The sequence below is a fragment of the Canis lupus genome, chromosome 12 (genome assembly GCF_048164855.1).
Source record: "Canis lupus baileyi chromosome 12, mCanLup2.hap1, whole genome shotgun sequence".
Classification (NCBI taxonomy): Eukaryota; Metazoa; Chordata; class Mammalia; order Carnivora; family Canidae; genus Canis; species Canis lupus.
In genome coordinates this window covers 13,479,830-13,504,414 of record NC_132849.1, presented here as the reverse complement: position 1 = coordinate 13,504,414, position 24,585 = coordinate 13,479,830, and the positions used below count along the sequence as shown (strand labels likewise).

The window sequence follows — 24,585 nt, the reverse complement described above, 5'->3', positions numbered from 1 at the left end:
CTAAAGAGTCATTAAAATACTATTGGAATTAATCAGTGATTTCAGTAAGGTGGTAGGATACAAAATCAGCATACAAAAATCAATCCTCTACACTAGTGATGAAGCTTTGAAAACTATCCCATTCACAATAGTCTCAAAAACAATGAAATACTTAAGAATAAATTTAACTGAGAAAGTGTAAGATCTATACAATGAAAGCTATAAGATTTTGATGAAAGAAATTAAAGACAACAAAAATAAATGGAAAGACATCCATGTTTGTAGATTGAAAAAATTAATATCATTAAAATGGCCACATTTGGATCTCTTTGGCCCAGGGCACGATCCTGGAGACCCGGGATGGAATCCCACGTCGGGCTCCCGGTGCATGGAGCCTGCTTCTCCCTCTGCCTATGTCTCTGCCTCTCTCTCTCTCTCTCTCTCTCTCTCTGTGTGACTATCATAAATAAATTTAAAAAAAAATTTAAAAATTAAAAAAATAAAAAAATAAAATGGCCACATTACCCAAAGCCATCTACAGATTCAATACAATCCCCATGAAAATCAAGGCTTTTTTTTTTTTTTTTTTTTTACAGAAATAAAGGAAACAATTTAAAAAATTTATATGGAACCACAAAAGACCCCGAATAGCCAAAGCAATCTTGAGTAAAAAGAACAAAGCTAGAGGTATCCCAGATTTCAAACTACCTCAAAGCCATAGTGATAAACATGAAAAGACACTGGCAAAAGATAAACACATTGACCAATGTAACGGAACAGAAAGCTCAGAATTAAATCCCAGCATAAATGGTCAACTAATACTTGACCAAAGAGCCAAGGATACCCAATGGGGAAAAGGTAGTCTCTTCAACAATGGTTTTGGAAAAAATTGTGAAACACATGCAGAACAATGAAATTGGACCCCTATTTCACACCATTCACAAAAATTAACTGAAACCAGATCAGAGACTTAAACATAAAGTCTAATATCATAAAACTCCTGGAAGAGGACATAGTTTATTTATTTTTGATAGTCATAGAGAGAGAGAGAGAGAGAGAGAGAGAGAGGCAGAGGCATAGGCAGAGGGAGAAGCAGGCTCCATGCACCAAGAGTCCGACGTGGGATTCGATCCCGGGTCTCCAGGATCGCGCCCTGGGCCAAAGGCAGACGCCAAACCGCTGCGCCACCCAGGGATCCCTGGAAGAGAACATAGAAAAGAGGCTCATAGATATTGGTTTGGGTAATGTTTTTTTAAACATGATATTAAAAGTATAAATAACAAAAGTAAATATTAATAAATGGGACTACATCAAACTCAAAAGCCTCTGGACAGCAAAAATATATGTATAAAAATAAATAAAATAAAATAAATGGACAAAATAAAAAGACAACCCAAGAATGGTAGAAAAATTTTGCATACCATATATTGAATAAATGGTTAATATCCAAAATATAGAAAGAACTCAGTCATCTTAATAAAAATTAAACAATTTAATTTAAAAATGAGCTAAAAGAACCCCTTCTAAATAGACATTTTTCCAGAGAAAAGATTTTCCAGAGAAGATATAGGGATGGTCAACAGACACATGAAAAGATGTTCATTGTTAATTATCAGAAAAATGCAAATCAAAGCCACAGTGAGATATTACTTCAAATGTGTCAGAATGGTTACCATCAAGAAGATAAGAGACAACAGTGCTGATGAGGATATGATAAGAAGGGAAACCTTACACATTGTTAGTACAAATGCAAATTGGTCCACCACCATGGAAAACAATACTATGGAGGTTCCTCAAAGAATTAAAAATAGATCTACTATACTAAGCAATAATTCCACTTCATGATATATACCCAATGGAAATGAAAACGGGATTTTGAGAATGTATAAGCACTCCCATGCTTATTGTACCATTATTCAGAATAGCTAATATATAGAAATAATCTAAATGTTCATTAATGGTACACATATACAATGGAATATAGTTCAGCCATGAAAAAGGAGGCTACCCTTCCATTTGTGACAACACCGGTAGACTTTGAACACATATGCTAAGCGAGGGAAGCAAGACAGAATAATACAAGTACTGAATTATATCATTTATATATGGGGAAAAAAAGGTTAAATCTGTAAAAAACAAACAAACAGAGAGTAAAATGCCAGCTACTTCACACTGAAAGAGATTTCCTGGCCTGCAGCTTTCAAACACCTATGACTGTAGTGAGTTAGACAGTCTCTCAAAAGTTGGTGTGGGGGTGCAGTGACAGGGCAACATACTAAACACTGAGGAACTAGCATTCCTTGAATGAAACTTTCAGCTAGCCTCACCCACATGGGAGGTAGGACCTGGCTCCACATTAGGCTGGAGGCCCAATAAAACTCACAGTCCTGAACCCTGGCACCAAGGGTCCCATGAGGGCAGCTTTCCACTGGCCTCTCCAGTAAGGGCTTGAAAAGCCATACCTCAGGAAGTTTGTAGGGGCCTTGGAAGGCACTGTCAACCTCTAGGGGACATAGGCCTTCCTGGAGAGCCCCTTGTCACTAGCTTCTCACCTCAAGGAGTTGGAATATGGTCTCAGCAGTGGTGGTGGCACCAAGAGAAGCAGGCTACTTTCCATGAGGACAAAGCTCTCCATCACTAAAATCACCACTAGGCCTTTCTCAGAGTCCTTTGAGACATTGCCTACCTAGCAGCTGTGGGGGTGCAATGGAAATGAGCTGGCCTGAGTTTTGAGGCTCAGGCATTCCAGAAGGCTAGCCTGGAATGAAGGGAGTTCAAACCTGTCTCCCCAAAAGCACTGTAGGGCCTTTGGGACACTGCAGTTCCTTGAGTGCAGCTCTCCCATGGTCCCTTGTGAGTGGAAAGTCAAACGTCTTGCCAAGAGCAGAGGAATCCAGGTAGTGCAAGGCTGTGGGCTTCAGTCTCAGAACCCAACTCTCCCTGATGGAACATTTCAATGAGCCCTCACAGCTGAGGGTTTTTACAGCTAGCTCCAGCCTTGGTGGTGGAGGGCCAGTGGAGAGGCCAGGTACTATTCACTGAAAAAAGCAGTTTTCCTGGCCTTCAGCTTACAAGGAGAATGTCACCGGGTGAGTTAGCCCACCTTCTCCACAGTTGTTGTGGAGGTGAAAAGACCATGCAACCTACTGAATTCTGAGGAACTAGCATTCCGTGAATGAAACTTTCAGCTAAGCATCTCCCAAGTGGGAGGTATTCCTTGGCTCCACCTTAGGCTGGAGACACAAAGGAACTCGGTTCCCTAAACCCTGGGCCGACGGGTCACATGAGGGTAGGTTTCCACTGGCCTCTCCAGTAAGGGCTTGAGAAGCTAGAACCTCAGCAAGTTTGGAGGGGCCCTGGAAGCCCCTATCCACCTCTAGGGGACATAGGCCTCCCTGGAGTGGACCTTGCGACTAGCCTCTCACCTCAGGGAGTTGGAACATGGGTCTCATCAGTGTTGGCGGCACCAAGGGTAAGTAGGCTACTTTCCTTTGTGGACATATTTTCCCTAAGCTCACCACAGTAGGGTTCTTCCAGAGGCCTGTGAGACCTTGCCTCCCCAGCAGCTATGGGGCACAATGGAAACGAACTGCCCTGAGTCTGAGGCTCAGACCTTCCCAGAAGGCTAGCTTCTCAATAAAGGTAGTTCAACCATTACCCTGGAAGGTGTGGAGCACATTCAAAAAGCGCTGGCAGGCCTCTGAGAAACCACAGTTCCTTGAGTGCAGCTCTCCACTGGCCCCTTCCATGAGGAAAGTTGAACTTTTCAGCCCACCTGGTGAGCCTGGGCAGTGCCAAGGTTGTGGGCTTCAGTCTGAGAACCAATCTCTCCCTGAGGGAATATAAACAGCCCTCACAGCTGAGGGAGTTCAGCAGCTAGCTCCACCCTTGGTGGTGGAGGGCCAGTGGAGAGGCCAGGTACTTTTTACTGAGAAAGTATCTTTCCTGGCCTTCTGCCTACAGTGAGTCTGTCACCGGGGTGAGTTAGCACACACTCTCCACAGTTGTGGTGGATGTGAAAAGACCGTGTGATCTAATAAACGCTGAGGAACTAGCATTCCTTGAATGAAACTTTCACCTAGCCCCTCCCAGGTGGGAGGTATGCCCTGGCTCCTCCTTAGGATGTAGACCCAAAGGAACTTGCTGTCCTGAACCTTGGGTCCCAGGGTCCCATGGGGGCAGTTTTTGACTGGTCTCTCCAGGAGGGGCTTCAGAAGCCAGCTCCTCAGGAAGTGTGGAGGGGCCTTGGAAAGCCCTGTTTACCTCTAGGGGACATAGGCCTACGTGCACCTTGCGACTAGCTTTTCACCTCAGGGAGTTGGAACATGGGCAGCAGCAGTGGTGGCAGTGCCAAGAAAAACCAGGCTACATTCCTCTGAGGAAAAAGCTCTTCCTGACTAAGCTTACCAACAGACATCTCAGAGGTGTCTGAGACCCTGCCTAACCAGCAGCTGTGAGGTCACAATGGAAATGAGCTGGCCTAAGTTCTGAAGCTCAGGCCTTCCAGAAGGCTAGCTTCTCAATGAAGGGAGTTCAAATGTGTCTCCCCAGAAGTTTTGGAGGGACGGTACAGAAGTGCTGTAGGACCCATGGGACACCACAGTTCCTGGAGTGCAGCTCTCCACTAGTCACATCTGTTTGGAAAGTCAAACATCTTAGCCCAGCAGCCAAGCCTGGGCAGTGGCAAGGCTGTTGGGTTAGTCTGAGATCCAGCCTGCCCTGATGGAACCTTTCGAGACCTCACAGCTGAGGGATGTTAGCAACTAGCTCCAGCCCTGTTGGTGGAGGGAAAGTGGATATGCCGGGTACTTTTCACTGAGAAAGCTGCTTTCCTGGCCTTTAGCTTACAAGGAGTCTGACACCGGGGTGAGTTAGCACATCCTCTCCACAGTTGTTATGGAGGTGAAAAGGCCACATGACCTACTGAACACTGAGGAACTAGCGTTCCTTGAGTGAAACAATCAGCTAATACCTTCCATGTGGGAAGTATGCCCTGGCTCCACCTTAGGCTGGAGACCCAATGGAACTCACTGTCCTGAACCCTGGGCCTAAGGGTCCCTAGAAGGTAGCTTTTCACTGCTTGATGTGCTTGAGAAGCCAGCTCCTCAGGAAGTTTGGAGGGGCTTTGGAAGGCCCTGTTCACCTCTAGAGGGCATAGGTCTTCCTGGAGTGCCCCTTACGACTAGCTTCTCAGGGCACTCCTGAGAAGGAGTGTTAGAACATGGGTCTCAGCAGTTGTGGCAACACCAAGTGAAAGCAGGCTACACCCATGTGAAGACAAAGCTCTCCCTGACTAAGCTCACTACTAGGCCTCTCTCAGAGGCCTCTGAGACCCTTCCTACCCGGCAGCTGTGGAGGAGCAGTGGAAATGATCGGGCTTGAGTCTGAGGCTCAGACCTTACCAGAATGCTAGCTTCTCATGGTGGGAGTTCAAAGGTGTCTCCCTAGAATATTTGGAGAGGCGGTACAAAAGCGCCATAAGGCCTCTGGGACACCACAGTTCCTTGAGTGCAGCTCTCCATTGGCCCCTTCCATGAGGAAAATTTAATCTTACCCCAGCAGACGAGTCTGTGCGGTACAAGTCTGTGGGCTTTCCTCTGAGAACCAAGCCCTCCCTTCTGTGAGGAAAGCTTAACCTCTTACCCCAACAGACAAGTCTGTACAGTACAAGGCTATGGGCTTTCGTCTGAGAACGAATCCCTCCCTGATGGAACCTTTCAACGAGCCCTCACAGCTGGGGGAGTTTAGCAGCTAGCTCCAGCCTTGGTGGTGGAGGACCAGTGGAGAGGCCAGGTACTTTTCACTGAGAAAGCAGCTTTACCTGGCCTTCTGCTTACAAGGAGTCTGACACCGGGGTGAGTTAGCACACCCTGTCCACATTTGTTTTACAGATGAAAGACCATAGAACCTACTGAATGCTGAGAAACTAGTGTTCCTTGAATGAAACTTTCAGCTACTCCTCCCAGGTCAGAGGTATGCACTGGCTGCACCTTAGGCTGGAGACCCAATGGAACTCGCTGTCATGAACCTGGGCCCAAGAGTCCCTGTGGGCAGCATTCCACTGGCCTCACAAGGAATGGCTTTGGAAGCCAGCTCCTCAGGAATTTTGGAGGAGTTTCGAAGGCCCTTTCACCTCTAGGTGACATAGGCCTTCCTGGAGGGCCCCTTGCAACTAGCTTCTCACCTCAGGGAGTTGGAAGGTGGGTATTAGCAGTGGTGGTGGTGCCAAGTGAAAGCAGGCTACATTCCTCTGAGGGCAAAGCTCTCCCTGCCTAAGCTCACCACTAGGCTTCTCTCAGAGGCCTGTGAGAATCTACCTACCCAGCAGCTGTAGGGCCCAATGGAAATGAGCTGGCCTGAGTTCTGAAGCTCCGGCCTTCCAGAAGGCTAGCTTCTCAATGATGGGAGTTCAAACCTGTCTCCCCAGAAGGTTTGGAGTGTGGTCCAAAGAGCTGTAGGTTCTCTGGGACACCACAGTTCCTTGAGTGCAGCTCTCCCCTGGCCCATTGTGTGAGGTAAGTCAACCCTCCCAGCCCAGCAGATGAGCCTGGGCAGTGGCAAGTCTGGGATTCAGTCTGAGAACCAGGCCCTCCCTTAGGTCACATTTCCATATGCCCTCACAGCTGAGGGAGTTTAGCTAGCTCCAGCCTAATGGTGGAGGGCTAGTGGAGAGGTCAGGTAATTTTTACTGAGAAAACAATTCTCCTGACCTTCTGCTTACTATGGGTCGGACACCAGGGTGAGTTAGTACACCTCCTCCATAGTTGTTGTGGAGGTGAAAAGACCATGCAACCTATTGAACGCTGAGGAACTAGCATTCCTTGAATGAAACTTTCAGCTAGTCCCTCCCAGGTTGGAGGTATGCCCTGGCTCACCTTAGGCTGGAGACCCAATGGAATGCCCTCTCCTGAAACCTGGGACAAGGGTCCCGTGAGGGCAGGTTTCCACTGGCCTCTCAGGAAGGTCTTGAGAAGCCAGCTCCTCATGAAGTTTGGTGGTGCCTTGTAAGGCCCTGTTCACCTCCAGGGCACATAGGCCGTCCTAGAGTGCCCCTTGCGACTTGCTTCTCACTTCATGGGTCTCAGCGGTGATGGTGGTGCCAAGTGAAAGCAGGCTACGTTCCTCTGAGGACGAAGCTCTCCATGACTAAGCTCACCACTAGGTCTCTGAGAGAGGCCAGTGAGACCCTGGCTACCTAGCAATTGTGGGAGAGCAACGGAAATGAGCTGGCCTTAACTCTGAGACTCGGGCCTTCCTAGCCGGATAGCCTCTCCATCAAGGAGTTTAGATTTATCTACCCAGTCGGTTTGGAGATGCAGTAGAAATGGGCTGGAGTACCTCTAGAATTCCACAGATCCTTGAATGCAGGTTTTCACTAACTTCTTCAAAAAGAAGATAGACCACTCTCCCCCCAGCCTATGTGCAGTGGAAAGGTGGTCCGCTTCACTTTGTAAGATAGGCCTACCCAGAGTTACCCTTCAATGAGCCCTCACATCTGAGGGATGTTAGCAGCTAACTCCACTCGTTGGTGTGTTGGCGTGTTGGCGCAGTGGAAAGGCCAGGTACTTAACACTAGAAAGAAGCTTTCCTGGCCTGCAGTTTGCAACTAGTCTATCATCAGAGTGAGTTAGAACAACCCTCAACAGTTGATGTGGTGGTGAAATGACAACGAGACATAGTGTACTCTGAGAAACACGTGTTCTACGAGGGAAACTTTCAGCTAGCCTCTGAAATGTAAGTGGCAGGCCCTAGCTCAACAATAGGCTGGCGGTCCAATGGACCTCCCTGTGCTGGACCCTAAGCAGAAGCTTACCTTAAGGTCAGCTATCCACTGGTCTGTCAATGAAGGGCTTTAGAACCTAGCTCCTCAGTCAGTTTGGGGGGGCCCTGTAAGGTGCTGTACACTTTTAGAGGACATTGGCCTTCCTGAAATGTCCCTCTGACAAGCTTCTCACATCAGGGAGTTTAAATCATATGTCTCAGCAGTGGTGGCAGTGCAAAGGGAAAGCGGTCTACTTATCGCTGAGGACAAAGCTTTCTCTGAGGGAAGCTCTGCATTAGATCTCTCACATAGGCAATTTAGACCTTACCTTCCTAGCAGCTGTGGAGACGAATTGGAAATGACCTGGCATTAATTCTGTGACTCAGGCCTTCCTAGCCGGCTAGCCTCTACATCAAGGGAGTTTAAACCTATATCTACAGCAGTTTTGGAGACCTGGTAAATATCTGCTATAGGGCCTCTGGGAAGCCACAGATCCTTGCATGTAGGTTTCCACTAGCCTCTTTAAATAGTAAGTAGACCCCCTCTTGAAAGGTTGCTTTCGGGCAGTAGGTAGGTGGTCTGCTTCCCTTTGAAGCTAAGCCTTCCCAGACATACCCTTCAATGAGCACTCACACCTGAGGGAACCTAGAAGCTGGTCCCATACAATGGTGTGGCGGTACAGTGGAAAGCCAGGTGTTTAACAGTGTGGAAGATTGTTCCCTGGCCTGCAGCCTGCAACTAGCCTACTACCTGAGTGGTTAGAACCTCTCTCAAAGGTTGGTGTGGAGGTGCAGTAACAAGGTGAGATAGCATACACTGTGACACAAGCATTCTACAAAGGAAATTTCAGCTAGTCTCTGCCTGAGGCGGGGGGCGGGGGGTTAGCTATTGCTCAAAAATAACCAGCAGGCCCAGTGGAAGTAGATGTTCGGGACCTAGGGCACAGGCACTCCAGGAACGCCCATGTCGCTGAGAGGTTTTCAGGGCCTCTGAAATCCTTCAAAACTTCTTGAGCTGATTCTCCAGCCTCTCATAGAGAAGTCAGTAGAAAGACAATATAACGATATAACGGGACCCTTAGGCCCAGGGTTGAGGACAGCCAATTCCATTGGGTCTCCACTAAGGTGGAGCAAGGAAATTCCTCCCACCAGGGAGGGGCAGGCTGAAAGGTTCATTCAAGAAAGCCTACGTCCAAAGCCTTCAGTAGGTCACTGTGCTCTCTTCACCTCCACAGCAACTGTGGAGAAGGTGTGTTCACTCACCCCAGTGACAGACTCGCTTCAGCAGAAGGCCAGGAAGGCTGCTCACCCCAGAGCCAAGGGTGCCAGGACATCGAGTTCCTTTGGGTCTCCAACCTAAGGTAGAGATAGGGAATTCTTCCCACCTGGGACGACGGGCTGGCTGAAAGCTGCATTCAAGGAATGCTAGTTCCTCAGCACTCAGAACGTGGCAAGGTTTTCTCACCTCCACGATAAGCTAACCGTGGAGAGTGTGCGCTAAGGCTCCGTGTAAGCAGAAGGTCGGGAAAGCTGATTTCTCAGTGAAAAGCGCCTGGCGTCTCCGATGGCCCTGCACCAGCAAGGAGGGAGCTAGCTGCTCACCTCCCTCAGCGCCCGCCCCACGGCTCCTTGAAAGGCCCATCAGGGAGGGTTGGTTCTCAGACTAGGCACAGACTTGCACCGCCCAGACTCATCTCCTGGGGGGGATGTTCGGGAGGGGCCAGTGCAGAGCTGCCCTCAAGGAACTGTGGTATTCCAGAGGCCCTCTAGTGCTTTGGGACCGCACTCCAAACCTTCCGGGCAGACACATTCGAACACCGTTCCCTTCCCTTCGTTGAGAAGCTACCCTTCCGGGAAGGCCTGAGACTGCGAACTCAGGCCAGCTCATTTCCATTGCTCCCCCACTACTGCTGGGTAGGCAGGGTCTCAGAGGCCTAGTAGGGAGCCTAGGCAGGGAGAGCTTTGTCCACAGAGGAATGTAGCGTGCTTTCACTTGACGCTGCCCCCACCGAGGAGACCCATGTTCCAACACCCCGAGGTGAGAAGCGAGTCGCAAGGGGCGCTTGAGGAAGGTCTGTGTCACCTAGAGGTGAACAAAGCCTTCCAAGGCCCCTGCAAACTTGCTGAGGTGTGGGCATCTCAAGCCATTCCTTGAGACACCAGTGGAAAGCTGCCCCCGTGGGACCCTTGGCCCTTGGTTCAGGTCAGCGAGTTCCATTTTGTCTCCAGCCTGAAGGTGGAGCCAGGGCATACCTCCCACCTGGAAGGGGCTGGCAGAAAGTCTCAACTGGGGAGCGGGGAGCGCTACTTCCTCAGCCTTCAGTAGGTTGCATGGTCTGTTCGCTGCCCCCACACCAACTGCGGAGCGGGTGTGCCAAGCAGCCCCTGTGACAGGCTCATAGTAAAGGAAAGGCCAGGAAGGCAGCTTTCTCAGTGACAAGTCCCTGGCCTCTCCAATGGCCCTCCACCACCAAGGAGGGAGCTAGCTGCTCACCTCCCTCAGCTCTGAGGGCTCCTTGAAAGGTTGCATCAGGGAGGGCTCCATGCCCAGACTGAAGCCCACAGCCTTGCCACTGCCCATGCTTGTCTGCTGGGCCGAGAGGTTGGACTTTCCACTCAGAGGGGGCACTCCCTTCTACTGCAGAGGTACACTCAAGAAACTGTGCTGTCCCAGAGGCCTTGCAGGGTTTTGGGATCGCCCCTCCACAACTTGTGGGGAAACCTGGTTGAACTCCGATCACTGAGAAGCTTGACTTGGGGGAAGGCCTGAGCCTCAGAACTCAGGCCACCTCATTTCCATTGTGCCCTCACAGCGGCTAGAGGGGCGGGGTCTGATAGGTTTTTTGGGAGAAGCCTAGTGGTTGAGTTAGGGAGCAGCTTTGTCCTCAGAGCAAAGTAGCCTGCTTTCCCTTGGCGCCGCCCAAACTGCTGAGATACATATGGAACTCTCTGAGGTGAGAAACTGGTGGCAAGGGTCACTCCAGGAAGGCCTACGTCCCCTAGATGTGGACAGCGCCTTCCAGGGACCCTCTCAACTTCCTGAGCTGACTTCTCCAGCCCTTCCAGAAGAGGCCAGTGGAAAGCTGCTCAGGACAGTGTCATTGAGTCTCTGGCCTAAGGTGCAGCCGGGACAGTCCTCCCACCAGGGAGGGGCAGGCTGAAAGGTTCATTCAAGGAAGGCTAAGTCCAAAGCCTTCGGTAGGTCCCTGTGGTCTCTTCACCTCCACAGCAACTGTGGAGAAAGTGTGCTCACTCACCCCAGTGACAGACTCGCTTCAGCAGAAGGCCAGGAAGGCTGCTCTCTCTCTCTGAAAAGTCCCTGGCCTCTCTACTGGCCCTCCACGCCCAGGCTGGAGCCAGCTGCTGCTAAACTCCCCTCAGCTGGAGGGCAGGTTGAAAGGTCCATCGGGGACGGCTTGCTTCTCAGATGAAGCCCTGCCTCGCCACTGCCCGGGCTGGTCTGCTGGGGCGAGCCAGAGGTTTGACTTTCCTCTCGGAGAGCTGCACCCAAGGAACTTGGTGTCCCAGCGGCCTTCAAGCGCATTTGGGCCAACGCTGCAGACACTTCTGGGGAGGCCGGTTGAGCCCTGTCTATTTATTGAGAAGCTGGCCTTTGGGAGGGCCTGAGCCACAGAACACAGTCCAGCTCATTTCACTTCCATTGTGACCTCACAGCTGCCGGGGAGGCTGGGCCTCACAGGCCTCTGGGAGTGGCCTAGTGATGAACTTAGTCTGCGAGAGCTTTGTCCTCAGAGGAAAGGAGCCCGCGTTCCCTTAGCACTGCCACCAAGCTGAGACACATGTTCCAACTCCCTGAGGTGAGAAGCTAGTCCCAAGGGGTCCTCCAGGAAGGCTTCTGTCACCCAGAGGTGAAAGGGCCTTCCAAGGCCACTCCAAACTTCCCGAGGAGCTGTCTTGTCTAGGCTCTCCTTGAGAGGCCAGTGGGATGCTGCCTCCATGGGACTCTTGGCCCAGGGTTCAGGACATCAAATTCCACTTGATGGGCTTCCACGCCTCCCACCTGGGAGGGTCTAGCTGAAAGGTTCATTCAAGGAATGCAAGTTCCTCAGTGTTCAGGGTGTCACGTGGTCTTTTCACCTCCACCACAACTGTGGAGAGGGTGGGCTAACTCACTCCGGTGACAGACTCGTGGTCAGCAGAACACCAGGAAAGCTGCTTTCTCAGTGAAGACTCCCTGGCCTCTCCACTGGCCGTCCACCACCAGGCTTCAGCTAGCTGCCAACCTCCCTCAGCTGTGAGGGCAGGTTGACTGGTGACCTGAGGGAGGCCCGCTTTCTCAGACTGAAGCCCTGCCTTGCCACTGCCAGGGCTTTCACCCTGGGCTGAGATGTTAGACTTCCCTCATGAAGGGGCCAGTGGGGAGCTGCACTCAAGGAACTGTGGTGTGTCCCAAAGGACTTGCAACACTTTTAGACCACACTACAAACCTTCTGGGGAGAAAGGCCTGAACTCCCTTTACCGAGGATCTAGTCTTCTGGGAATGCCTTAGCCTCAGAACTCAGGCCAGCTCCTTTCCTTTGTGCCACTACAGCTGCCGGGGAGCCAGGGTCTCCCAGGCCTCGAGGCCTGGTGGTGAGCTTAGTCAGGGAGCACTTTGTCCTCAGAGGAAAGCAGCCTGCTTCTCCTTGGCATCACCACCACTGCTGATAACCATGCTCCAGCTCCCCGGGGTGAGAGTATCTTGTAGCAGGGTTCAGTGTCTGAAAGCGTGTGTCCCCGAGAGGTGGACAGGGTCTCCCAGGACCCTCCCCACCTTCTGAGGAGGAAGCTTTTCAAGGCATTCCTGGAGAGGACAGTGGAAAGCTGCCCTCGTTGGACCCTTGGGCCCAGGCTTCTTCAGGGTAGCCAGTTCCATTGGGTCTCCGGCCTCAGGTGAGGCCACGTCATACCTTCCACCTCAACAGTCTAGCTGACCGTTTCCTTCAAGGAATGCTAGTCCCTTGGTGTTCAGTGAGTTGCTTGGTCTCTTCAGATCCACAAGGAGTGTGGAGAGGGTGTGCTAACTCACCCCGGTGTCAGACTCATTTAATGATAAGGCCAGGAGAGCGGCTTTCCTGGTGAAAAGTACCTGGCCTCCCTACTGGCCCTTCGCCACCAAGCCTGGGGCTACCTCCTCAACTCCCTCAGCTGTGAGGGCTCACTGAAGTGGTCCCTAAGGGAGGGCGAGGGCCTGGTTCTCAGACTGAAACCTGCTGGTTCGCCACTACCCAGGATTGTCTACTGGGCTGATCTGTTCAACTTGCCTCATGGAAGGGACCAGTGGAGTGCTGCACTTAACGAACTATGGTGTCCCAGAGGCCCTCCAGTGCTGTTGGACTGCACTCTGAACCTCTCGAGACAGGTTTGAACTCCCTTCATTGAGAAGCTCGTCTTCTGGCAAAGCTGAGCTTCATGGACTCAGTCCAGCTCCTTTCCATTGCACCCCCCACAGCTGCAGGGTAGGCAGGGTCTCTTCCAGGTCTTTGGGGGGGCCTAAGCCACAGAACACAGTCCAGCTCATTTCACTTCCATTGTGACCTCACAGCTGCCGGGGAGGCTGGGCCTCACAGGCCTCTGGGAGGGGCCTAGTGGTGAACTTAGTCTGCGAGAGCTTTGTCCTCAGAGGAAAGGAGCCCACGTTCCCTTGGCACTGCCACCAAGCTGAGACACATGTTCCAACTCCCTGAGGTGAGAAGCTAGTACCAAGGGGCCCTCCAGGAAGGTGACATATCACCCAGAGGTGAGAGGGCCTTCCAAGGCCACTCCAAACTTCCCGAGGAGCTGTCTTGTCTAGGCTTTCCTGGATCGACCAATGTAAAATTCCCTTCTGGCCCCTTGGGCCCTGGAGTTCAGGACAGCGAGTGCACTGGATCTCCAGCCTCCGGTGGAGCCAGGGCATACCTCCCACTTGGATGGACTAAATGAAAGTTTTATTTGAGGAATGTTCTTCAGTAGGTTTCATAGTCCTTCCCCCCCCCCCCACCAACTGTGGAGAGGGTTTGCTAACTCACCCCGGTGACAGACTTATTGTAAGCTGAAGGCCAGGAAAGTTGCTTTCTCATTGAATAGTACCTGTCCTGTCCAATGGCCCTCCACCACCAAGGCTGGAGGTATCTTCTAACCTCTCTCAGCTCTGAGGGCTTGTTGAAAGGAAACGTCTTGGAGGGCCTGGTTCTTAGAATTAAGCCCACAGACTTGCCCCTGACCAGACTTGTCTGCTGGGCTGATAGGTTTGATTTTCCTCACGGAATGGGCCAGTGGATAGCTGCGCTCAAGGAACTGTGGTGTCCCAGACACCCTCCAGCGCTCATGGACTGCTGCTCTAAACCTTCTGGAGAGATCGGTTGAATTCCTTTCATTGGGACGTTTGCCTTCTGGGAAGGCCTTAGCCTCAGAACTCAGGCAAGCTCATTTCCACTGGGGCCTCACAGTTGCTAGGTAGTCAGGGTCTTACAGGGCTCTGAGAGAGGCGTAGTAGTGAGCTTAGCCTGGGAGAGCTGATGTGAGGAAGGGGGTTAAATTAGCCATTCACGACATCAATCCAGTTCCAGGACATCCTTACAGTTCTCTGGTGGGGGGGTGGGGGGGGGGCGGTTTGCACTGGAAAAGAGGTAAATGTTGATCCTGAATTTGTCCAGGATATTAAGGGGAAAAGGAAAGCTATGCGCAGAACTTCCTTCGGCATGTACAAAAGTTTTTTTCTTTTTCCTTTTGTTTTGTTTTTCTAGTTCAGGTATTATAGGGCACCTGGCTGGCTACTTGGGACTCTTGCTTGTGGGAAGTCGTGAGTTCCAGCCAGCACCATGTCTGTTGGATGAGTGTAGTAATCTCTTGAAACTAAAAAGCTTTTGGATGCCTGGTGGCTTGGTGGTTGGGTTGAGGCTGTCCCTTTAGAATGAGGCATAATTCCAGAGTGTGGGGTTGAGTCCAGATTGGGGTCCCCGCAGGAAGTCTGCTTATCCGTCTATGTCTCTGTCCCCTCCCCTGTGTTTCTCATAAGGGAATTTTAAAAAATCTTAAAAATCAATCAATCACAATAAAAAGCTTTGAAAAAGAAACAAACAAAAGGGACTACAGAGGACAAAGAGAACCAGTAACTATCAAAGATACATACATGTGAGCATTAAGCAGTCATAGGAAAACATAACGGTGGCAGAGGATTGGACGCTGGAGGTGACAAAGCAGCATCCTGTCTAGGTGCTAGGGCACTTTTTTTTTTTTTTTTAAGATTTTATTTATTCATGAGAGACACACAGAGAGAGGCAGAGACACAGGCAGAGGGAGAAGAAATCTCCTTGCAGGGAGCCCAATGTGGGACTTGATCCCGGGACTCCAGGACCACGCTAGGACCCTTTAACGTTTTCTGGGACCAGTAGGGACCTTTCAAAAACTTCACCCTCAGATCCAGACAAGAGAGGACACAAGCCCCTCCAGCAAGAATTCCTCTCATCAAAGGTAACTCTTATCATGTTAAGCATCACCAATTGACCATGGGCTTTTAGGGTTTCATTAAGGAGCCTCTCTCTCGGCCTTCTTCTCACCTGTATGAATCTCTGATCCCACTTCACAACATCCACCCACCCCAGCATGAAAACTGTTCCCTGGACATCCTACATCCTGAGCACTATGAAAGCTACTGAAGAGACAAGGACAAGCGAGAAATCAAGCAAGTCACGTGACTTGGGAGGCTGGAAGTCTGGCAGGTTAAAAGCATTGACCCAACAACAGAAAAGTGAAAAGAAGGGTTTTCTTTCAAGGGAATCCTTCCTCAAAAAAAAAAAAAAAAAAAAAAAAAAAAAGCGGGGGGGGGGGGGTGGCGGGAATCCTTCCTCAGTTGGCTAAACTACTTGCATTCCTGGTATTTCCTCCACCCGGAGGGCAGATGAGCTGAAGGCTGCTCAGCGGTGTTTCTTAAGGACACGTATTGCTGAGGACCTGGCTGTGGCTTGGTCGGTCGGAGGAGCCTGTGCCTCCACGCAGGATTGGCGCCCATCCCAAGGGCCAGCGCTGCGTCAGATGGGTGTAGAAATGACCTCGACAAGCTAGACAGGCCGAGGATTTAGAGGGGCTCCGGCCCTCCACTTTCACCTCCTCTGGGTCCCCGAGGACTGATCCGTGGGAGTGGGATCGCTGGATCCCACTGGGGATCACTAGGGGGATCACTGGGGAGCGAGTGAGGCCACGAAGGAGGTCACATCCAAAGACTCTGGAAAGGGGCAGCTCGGGTGGCTCAGCGGTTTAGCGCCGCCTTCAGCCCAGGGTGTGATCCTGGAGACCCGGGATCAAGGCCCATGTGGGGCTCTCTGCATGGAGCCCACTTCTCCCTCTGCCTGTGTCTCTGCCAATCTCTCTCTCTGTGTCTCTCATGAATAAATAAATAAAACCTTAAAAAAAAAAAGACGCTGGAAAGGATGGCCTCCTGGAAAGGATGGCCTCCAGCCTCCGGAGGCACCACCTTGACCTCCACCCCCTCAGCATCTGGGGCCTCCCAGCGGAGGACCTTGACCTCAGCTTCACTGGCACAGCCCTCCTGAACAAACACAGACCCAGGAGTGGCAAACCCTAAGTGCTTGTCTATTGGGTTGAACAAGGAGAAGAGATTGTGGAAGAGTAACTCAACCATGTGGGGGGGCTAAAAGAACATAAGAATTTTTCTTTTTCTTTTTTTTTTAATAACAAGATCTGTTTGTCCGGAATTCTCATTCTCATGCTCAACTTCCTGTCCTTGAAGATAAGAATGTCATTCACTTCCCTCCTGGTACACCCCTCCGAGGCACCTTCCAGGGGCATAGGAGGGGGTGTGCTTCTAGGAGGGAAAGGAGGGGTCAGCACACCCTCCTTCCACCTGCTGGGGGGGGGCGTGTTTTGTGTGTTTCTTTGCTGTTGCGGCTACTTTTTAAAAGTGTCTATAGTTCAAAAAAGTATTCTGGTTTCCTTTATATCCGTCTTATCTCAGATTTGACTTTTGACAGGAGGAGGGAGGGCGGGCCACATTTCTGCCACAGTGGAGAAGGATAAGACAGGTGCAGACCTGGGCATATCTTTTCTCTTGTGGGGGTGAGCAAAGGATTTGGATTCAGCTCTTGCAGGATGGGTTCTAATTTTCCCGTGAACAATCAGGCAAAATATCAGGTGAACAGAGGGCGAGCAAAGGTTAGAGGCACATGGACAAGATTGGCTATCGATGCTGGAGTTTCCAGAGCAACGATTTCATCAGAGGCAAGTGAATGTCAAAGATTTCTGGGGACCATGTTTATGGATGCCTTGGCAGGTAGGTCCTTTCAAATGGACAGTGCTACCATCCGGTCACTTTAGCATATTGTCTCCAGCTCCTGTGAACAGTGTGGTCATGCAGTTATAATATGGGCCTAATGGGGAGGTGGAATTGTGCCAGAGAAAGGGAGACAGCATCAAGTCATTGAGCCTAAAGCATGTCTAAGACAGTGACTGTACAGTAGGTTGAGGCAGAATAGATTTTTGTTTTGTTGGTTGGGTATCTGTGGCAATGGGGTGGATATGGGTGGCTGTTGTTTGTTTTCTGGATGAAGTGAAAGAACTCTTCAAGGGAAGTATTTGCACAAGGGGTCTGGTGGGATAGGTGGGTGTGGGTCAGTCCATTCACGGAGAAAACAGGAGAATGAGGCTTTTTAAGAACTAGGCAATGGGAGGAGTTTAGCTTTGCTCATAGCAGCAACTGGCAACTCAGCAGAAACAACAGAACATTCCCGGAATGAATGGAGTTGCAGGAGCCAGCCTGAGCATGCCCCCCCCCCACCCTCAGGGCATGAATACACCTGGCCTTCCTTTCCCAATCCACTGGAGGGTAGGGGGGTTGTGGGGGTGGCTGGAGGCTGAAGGGAGGTTCAGGGTAATTTATTCCAATGGGCCTCATTCAATCCTTTCATTCAAATGCACAAGGTTGTCTGTTAAAGTCAGGGACTGGGACTTCTCTCCATTGAATGGCTTTCTTCAACTCCCCCAACCATCAAGCTTCAGCTTCCAAACTTCTTCCAAACTTGGGGGGGGGGGGGAGGAGAGGGGAAGTGAGGGAAAGGGAAGGGGAAAGGAAGGGGAAAGAGGATGTCTGAAGAACTCCCTTGTCTGGGGGCCAAAAGAGTCCCCTCCTGGTTTCCTAACCCAGGAAACCCCAATAAAGCCTTTGGAAATCATGGATGTGGAGGATGACATCTCACTCTAATGCCTTCCAGGGGTGGGGGTGCATCTGGGAGAGCATGGCATGGTGGGGTATGCTGAATCTGAGGGGGACTTAAACTCACGACAGTGGTGTCTTAGGGTTCAGAGACCAAACACAGGCTTGGAGTGATAAGGGCAAAGGACTAAGGGAGGCCTGGCAGGGGACAATTCTGACTCATCCACCCTGGGTGAGGGCCCAGAAAGCACACTCTTTCCTCTAAAGCAACACCAACAGTTTACTGGTTCTCCATCAACCTGTCCTCCCTCTCACACCCACTTCCCAAGGGAAATCCTCAGTCTCATTCAACATAGTCACTGGCTGTTTCACAAGCCACCTTCTGTCTACTAAAAGGAAGAAGGAAGATGGACAAACATGAACCAGTTTGACAGATGTCACCTCCGCATGGAGGGGTGGGGCCTCACCGGACAAATGGTGACTCTGAGCCGTGATCCCAGGGTTCTTGAAAAAATGAAATGGAAGGAGCACCTGGCCAGCTCAGTCAGAAGAGCACTCAACTCTTGATCTCAGTCAGGGTCGTGAGTTCGAGCCCTATGTTGGGTCTAGAGATAGTGAAAAATGAATAAATGAACTTTTAAAAAATTAAGTATGTATGGGGTGCCTTGGTGGCTCAGTGGTTGAGCATCTGCCTCAGGGCATCATCCCAGTGTCCTGGGGTTGAGTCCCCCCCCCCGCATTGGGTTCCCTGCAGGGAGCCTGCTTCTCCCTCTGCCTGTGTCTCTGCCTCTTTCTCTGTTCGGCTCTCATGAAGAAATAAAATTTTAAAAAACTATAAAAATTAAAATTAAAAAAATGGAAAGATAATGTGGCGAGGAGGGTGTGAACATACCTAATACTGCTGAATTCTAGGCTTGGAAATGGCTAAACCACTCCATTGTAGGTGATGTCTATTTTTAACCACAACTTAAAAACAAAAGCCCCTGTCCTTGGCTCAGAGTAAGGGAGTTCCTGGGTCAGGTTGGAGGGGGTCCTGTCATCCACAGTGTGGAAAACCAGGGTTCAGCAATCTGGAATATTTTCTTCCTCTCCAGGTAGACAGACATGGTCACTGACGTCATCCCTGTAAAGGCAAGGCATGAAGGAAGAACTTCAGCATTTCAAAGCACCTTTTAGGGGCACCTGGGAGGCTCGGTGGGCTTAAGCATCGGACTCTTGCTTTTATCTGTCAGGAGGTGGCACTCTTGACTCACCTGGTAAGGCTGTGGGGACCTCTGGAAGAGGGTATCAGGCCAACATTTTCCAAGGGGCTTTATTGGCTCCAGAAAGTCAATCTGTTTCTCCAAGCTGTCTGATCTTGAGTCTATGCGTGTGTCTTAAGGATGAGATTCCAGGGGCACCTGGCCTGCTCAGTCAGTAGAGAGCATGACTCTTGACCTCAATGTTGTGAGTTTGAGCCCTACGTTGGGAGTAGAGATTACTTTAAAAAATTAAACCAGGGTGGGGTAGGGGGTGGGAGGCGGTGGAGTGGTGGAAGAAAAAGAAAAACAGATGCCATTCTAGTCAAGGCCTTGGTAATATTACCAATCCTTCCAATGGTGTCTGGTTACAAAGAGAACAGATTCCCACCCAACCTACGCGGATGATTTACAATTGTCATAACGCGGATGATTTACAATTGTCATAAAAGAAAGAATACTCACTGAGAGTTTCTGAACTCTGGAGGGTTACAGGTAGGGTGAAAAGATAAATAATTTGTTTACAAAACAATTTAATAAAATCTCTAGAGACAAAGTTTCCTTCAATCTGGAGGAGCAAACATGAGGGGATCAACACAATGCTTTGAACAAGAGTCATTAAAAATGGTCATCATTGTCCTTAGCTCATTCAGTTCCATGTTGTTTCTTTTTGTTCTATTCAAATGCAGCTTTTTCATTAGTTCTGGCAATTCATACTTTAGTTTTATGATCTCAGGGTGACCAGAAACCGGTATTTGTCAAAAGTTCTTTTCATGAATCTTCTTGAAGCTGGACCATATTTTTGCAAGGGCATCAGAACAATACCTGTAAATGTCAAAAATGGACGGTTAAAGACCCGATGATAGTTCATTATAATGCAGTCGGTAAGAAACTTTGAAATTTCTTTTGTAACACACAGCATTTTAGCAATTCGAATGTCAAGTGATGGCACTGTACCAGGACATGTTACAACTTTAGAAATTTCATTTAATTTTTGGAACAGCAACAGCATTCACGGACCCAATATAATCTAAGAGGGTTTATCATTATTTGTTTGACAATGCTTCTCATGTGACCTAACACAGCAGGTAAACTACGTTAATTAGTCAAGAGACTCTATTTAGGGTTTGACTTTCTGGGAATCTGTTGAAAAATCAACGAACGAATGAACGAATAAGCAAACAGCCAGCCAGCTGGCCAGTCAGCCAGCCAGCCAAACCAACCAACCAACCAACCAACCAACCAACCAACCAACCAACCAACCAACATCTCAGAAGTTTTCATAACACGTGCCTACAAAGGATCACGGATCATTACAAAACTGAAAACTTCAGTATCTGTTTTGCCAAGGTTGCCTTAGGAGATTCTACAGGAGGTTATAGAGTTGTCACCAAAATGTAGCTCCAATACTGAGAAGTTTTCACTCTCTTATTTAGGTAAAGACCAGATAAAAACGAATATAAAAACCTTGTTGTTCCAGGCAGGTAAAGGAAAAAAAAATGTCTTTTCTTCTCTGTTCACAATCTCTTATGCAGAGTAGACTAACAATGCAAGAAACCCTTGTCGTTTTAACAGAAAGAAGAGCCAAATCTCAATGTTATACCAGTGTACTTGTAAAACTTCTCCCAATCTCAGTCAGTCCTGACCATACATAGAATTCCTTTTCAAAACATCTCCCTCAGAAACTCCTTCTACAATGTCATTTTTCATTCAGAGTCAGTCTTAAGTTTTCTTTCTCTAAATAGCCAGGCTCTGGGACATTTGAGTCCTGGGATGGAGTGCCATATTGGTCTTCTTGCATGGAGCCTGCTTCTCCTGTCTCTGCTTCTCTCTTGCCTCTCTCTGTGTCTCTCATAAATAAGTAAATAAATTCCTTTAAAAAAAATAGGGACGCCCAGTGGCTCAGCAGTTGGGCCTCTGCCTTAGGCTCAGGGCATGATCCTGCTTCTCCCTCTGCCTATATCTCTGCCTTCTCTCTGTGTCTCTCATGAATAAATAAATAAATAAATAAAATCTTTAAAAAAAAATAGCCAGGCTCATTTCAGGACAAAATTATTTTCTTTTCCCTCAACAACAAAAAAAATGTATTCTCATGCCTTGTGCCTCTTCTACACGTCTCCTCCATTCTCACACACGGAGTTGTTTTCCTTATTGTTTTCCAGTAGTCTCGATTCCATGCGGCAGACTTTTTTTTTTTTTTTTAATTTTATTTATTTATTTTTTTTTTTATTTATTTTTATTTTTTTTTTTTTAATTTTATTTATTTATGATAGTCACAGAGAGAGAGAGAGAGGCAGAGACACAGGCAGAGGGAGAAGCAGGCTCCATGCACCGGGAGCCTGATGTGGGATTCGATCCCGGGTCTCCAGGATCGTGCCCTGGGCCAAAGGCAGGCGCCAAACCACTGCGCCACCCAGGGATCCCCAATTTTATTTATTTTTTGTAGAGAGAGAGAGCATGTGAGTGAAGAGGGGAAGGGGGAGAGGGAGGGAGGGAGGGGGGGAGAGAGAGAGAGAGAGAGAGAAAGTTTCCTTTTTCTTTCTTTTCTCTTTCTTTCTTTTCTTTCTTTTCTTTTCTCTTTCTTTCTTTCTTTCTTTCTTTCTTTTCTTTCTTTCTTTTCTTTCTTTTCTTCCTTTCTTTTCTTTTCTTTTCTCTTTCTTTCTTTCTTTCTTTTCTTTCTTTCTTTTCTTTTCTTTCTTTCTTTTCTTTTCTCTTTCTTTCTTTCTTTGTTTCTTCTTTCTTTCTTTTCTTTCTTTCTTTTCTTTCTTTCTTTCTTTCTTTCTTTCTTTCTTTCTTTCTTTCTTTCTTTTCTTTCTTTCTTTCTTTCTTTTCTTCCTCTCCTCTCCTCTCCTCTCCTCTCCTCTCCTCTCCTCTCCTCTCCTCTCCTCTCCTCTCCTCTCCTCTCCTTTCCTTTCCTTTTTTTTTTTAAAGATCCCAGACCCGGTGATCATGCCCTGAGCCAAAGGCAGATGCTCAACCACTGAGCCACCCAGACGTCCCCCATCTGGCAGACTTTTAACTCCTAGAAGCCTCAGTCTCTGGTGAAAAGTCAGTAGGAGCCAAGGGCACACTATCTATTGTACCAGAATTCTTTAGATTAGCAAATATATGAATACATGTCATAGTTTTTAGAAACACAGTGTTTATAATACAATTTTTAAGAAAGCATGAAATATGTTTACTAACACTCAAGTATCTGCAGTTTTCCTGAATAAGACAAAAGATGAAAAGAAAAAAGGGGGGAGGGAAGAAAAGGGGGAGGAGGAAGGAAAACAAGGAAACAAAAAACCACCTTGGGTGTCTTAGTGACTCATGCTTTAGTTTTTTACCTTATGATGAAAAGACATAGGTATCCGATGAATTCAACCCAATTTGCCAATTAACCTAGCACAACTTCAAGCTTCAGGTCACCAAAGATTTTGGAAGCTATTGCAAAGGTTTACCTATAAGCCTTTTTAAAAATTATTTTACCTATTTGCTCTTAACAATGAAAAGTATATGAGAGAGACCAAATTGACCATTTTAAGTAGTTTCTGTGGATAAATCACAATAGATACAACTCAACTAATCCTTGGAGGTAACAGCAAAGTTGAGTAGGGCCCTCCCTTGGGCCTGGATCCTCCAGCGTCCAGGTTGGTTCAGGTGGAACAAGGGTATAAGTAGTTCTCATTTTCTTTTGTGTGCCTGTTGCATAATGAGACAGCAAACGTGGTTTCTTTGTATAAAGGTGACGGAGGGGTCTATTTCCATCATCACCATTCCAGGCTCACAAACTGTGATGGGAGTGCAGCACATTCCACCACCCACCCCAAGGACTTATAAGGCAGGCAGAACTGAAAATCAAATGATTTTATAACTCAAGGGGGCAGGTGGGGGAAGGTAAAGCTGGTTATCTGTATGATGTGTGATGTTGATAGCTCCAAAGACACGTCTTTTTAAAATAAACCAACAACCTTGAATTGGCTTGAAAGCCGCATATGTCGCCCCCGTGTCCACTAAAGAGTCAGTCGATTTGTTCCCCACTCCCACTATCAGGCTCTCGTGGGAAAGTCTGAAGTGGGTGGTTTAAGTCCAGGGGAGCCCTTGGGCCCCTTCCTGCCTGCTGATTTGGGAGGTACTCTAATGTGAACCTCAGAAGGAGGTGGCCCAATGACTTGAGGTGATTTTTGCTCCTTGGTGGGGGTGGGGAGGGGGGAGGGGGGATGGCACTGGAGGCACCTGGGATGGTAAAGGATTTGACCACTCCAGCCACAAGAGTGGTGCAGAAACAGGGGGAGGGGGAGGGGCCGCCACAAGCTAGTTATCCCTGTGGTAACTTTTGACACCTCCTGCTTAAAACCCCGAAAGTCAGAAGGATCGTGAGGCCCCGCTTTCACGGTCTGTATTCGTATTCGTACTGAAAATCAAGATCAGGTGAGCTTTTGCCCTTCTGCTCCACGGAGGTTTCTGCCCTCCCTGAGCTCGCCTTAGGACACCTGCCGTTACCGTTTGACAGGTGTACCGCCCCAGTCAAGCTCCCCACCTGGCATGTCCCGGGAGCGGGCTGTGCCCTGCCGGTGCAGCCGGGCGGTGGGCGCCAGAAGGGAGAGCCCCTTGAGGCTCCCCCCACCACCTGGTCAGTGAAAAAACTGTAAGAGTAGTGGTATTTCACCTGGCGCCCGCAAGGCGGGTGGGCCCTGCCGGGGCGGGGGTGGGGGGGGGGCTTCCCACTTCCCTGCGGCAGACCTGAGTCCAGCTCAACAGGGTCTGCTTTCCCCGCTCGCTCTGCCCAGCCCGGTCCCGCGGCGGTGGTTTCTCTGGGTAGTGGGTAGGGGCAGTGGCCATCTCGCTCGTCCAAGCAGGCGCCTGCCGCTACCTTAAGAGAGTCCTAGTTACTCCCGCCGTTTACCCGCGCTTGCTCCACTGCATTTCTTCACTTCGACCTTCAGAGCACTGGGCAGAAGTCACGTCGTGTCAACCCCCGCCGCAGGCCTTCGCCGCGCACTGTTTAAACGGTCGGGGGCCCGGGTCCGCACCGGTTCTAAGTCGGCCGCTAGGCAGCGGCGGAGGGGAGGGGAGGGGAGGGGAGGCGCAGCTCCATCGCTGCCTGGGGGGGTCCCCGCGGGGGTGGGGGCGAGGGGAACCGGCGCGCTGACCGCCCTGGCGGAGAAGACGGGGACAGGACCTCCTGCTGCCGGCGGAACATCCCCGCTGGGCGGGGCGCACGGCGTTCCCCAGGCTCCCACCGCGGTGGGGCCGCGATGCCCGCCGCAGCCGGGGCGATCCATGGGAAGGGCCCCCCTAGGGTCCAGAGTCGCAGCTGCTGCCGGTTCCCCGGTGCTCGGCCCCGAGCGCCCGCGGGGGAGGGGAAAGGGGGGGAGGGGAAAGGGGGGGGGAGAGCTGGGGTAGCCTCCCAGGGTGGGGCAGAGGAGCGCCCTGGGAGCGGGCCTGGGCGGGGGTGCCCCAGATGGGGGGGGC

At 49.8% G+C, this 24,585-nt stretch overlaps 3 long non-coding RNA genes across 10 annotated transcripts in view; 1 reads left to right on the top strand and 2 right to left on the bottom strand.

Moving 5' to 3' along the window:
• Positions 1 to 1,022: 1,022 nt before the first annotated feature.
• LOC140601159 (uncharacterized) lies at positions 1,023 to 13,463 on the bottom strand. Of its 4 annotated transcripts, XR_012004208.1 has the most exons (5): positions 10,998 to 13,463; positions 9,004 to 9,096; positions 3,405 to 3,545; positions 2,532 to 2,672; positions 1,023 to 1,177 (listed from the first exon to the last, which is right to left on the bottom strand). It is a non-coding gene; the product is annotated as an uncharacterized lncRNA (long non-coding RNA). The 4 variants fall into 4 exon arrangements; XR_012004209.1 differs by lacking the exon at positions 2,532 to 2,672 and having other exon boundaries at positions 10,998 to 13,462; XR_012004207.1 differs by lacking the exon at positions 3,405 to 3,545 and having other exon boundaries at positions 10,998 to 13,460.
• Positions 11,344 to 24,585, top strand: part of LOC140601158 (uncharacterized) — a 42,577-nt gene continuing 29,335 nt past the window's right edge. The window contains exons 1-4 of one of the 4 annotated variants that reach the window (XR_012004202.1): positions 11,352 to 11,558; positions 12,973 to 13,102; positions 13,286 to 13,428; positions 18,985 to 19,146. This is a non-coding gene — a long non-coding RNA (uncharacterized lncRNA). Of the gene's footprint in view, positions 11,559 to 12,972; positions 13,103 to 13,285; positions 13,429 to 18,984; positions 19,147 to 24,585 lie in introns of all 4 variants that reach the window. The other 3 variants (XR_012004205.1, XR_012004203.1, XR_012004204.1) reach the window with 3 other exon arrangements.
• LOC140601156 (uncharacterized) lies at positions 18,150 to 24,172 on the bottom strand. 2 transcript variants are annotated; one of them, XR_012004200.1, is made up of 5 exons: positions 24,017 to 24,172; positions 19,594 to 19,953; positions 19,144 to 19,349; positions 18,783 to 19,013; positions 18,173 to 18,495 (listed from the first exon to the last, which is right to left on the bottom strand). It is a non-coding gene; the product is annotated as an uncharacterized lncRNA (long non-coding RNA). The 2 variants fall into 2 exon arrangements; XR_012004199.1 differs by having other exon boundaries at positions 18,150 to 19,013.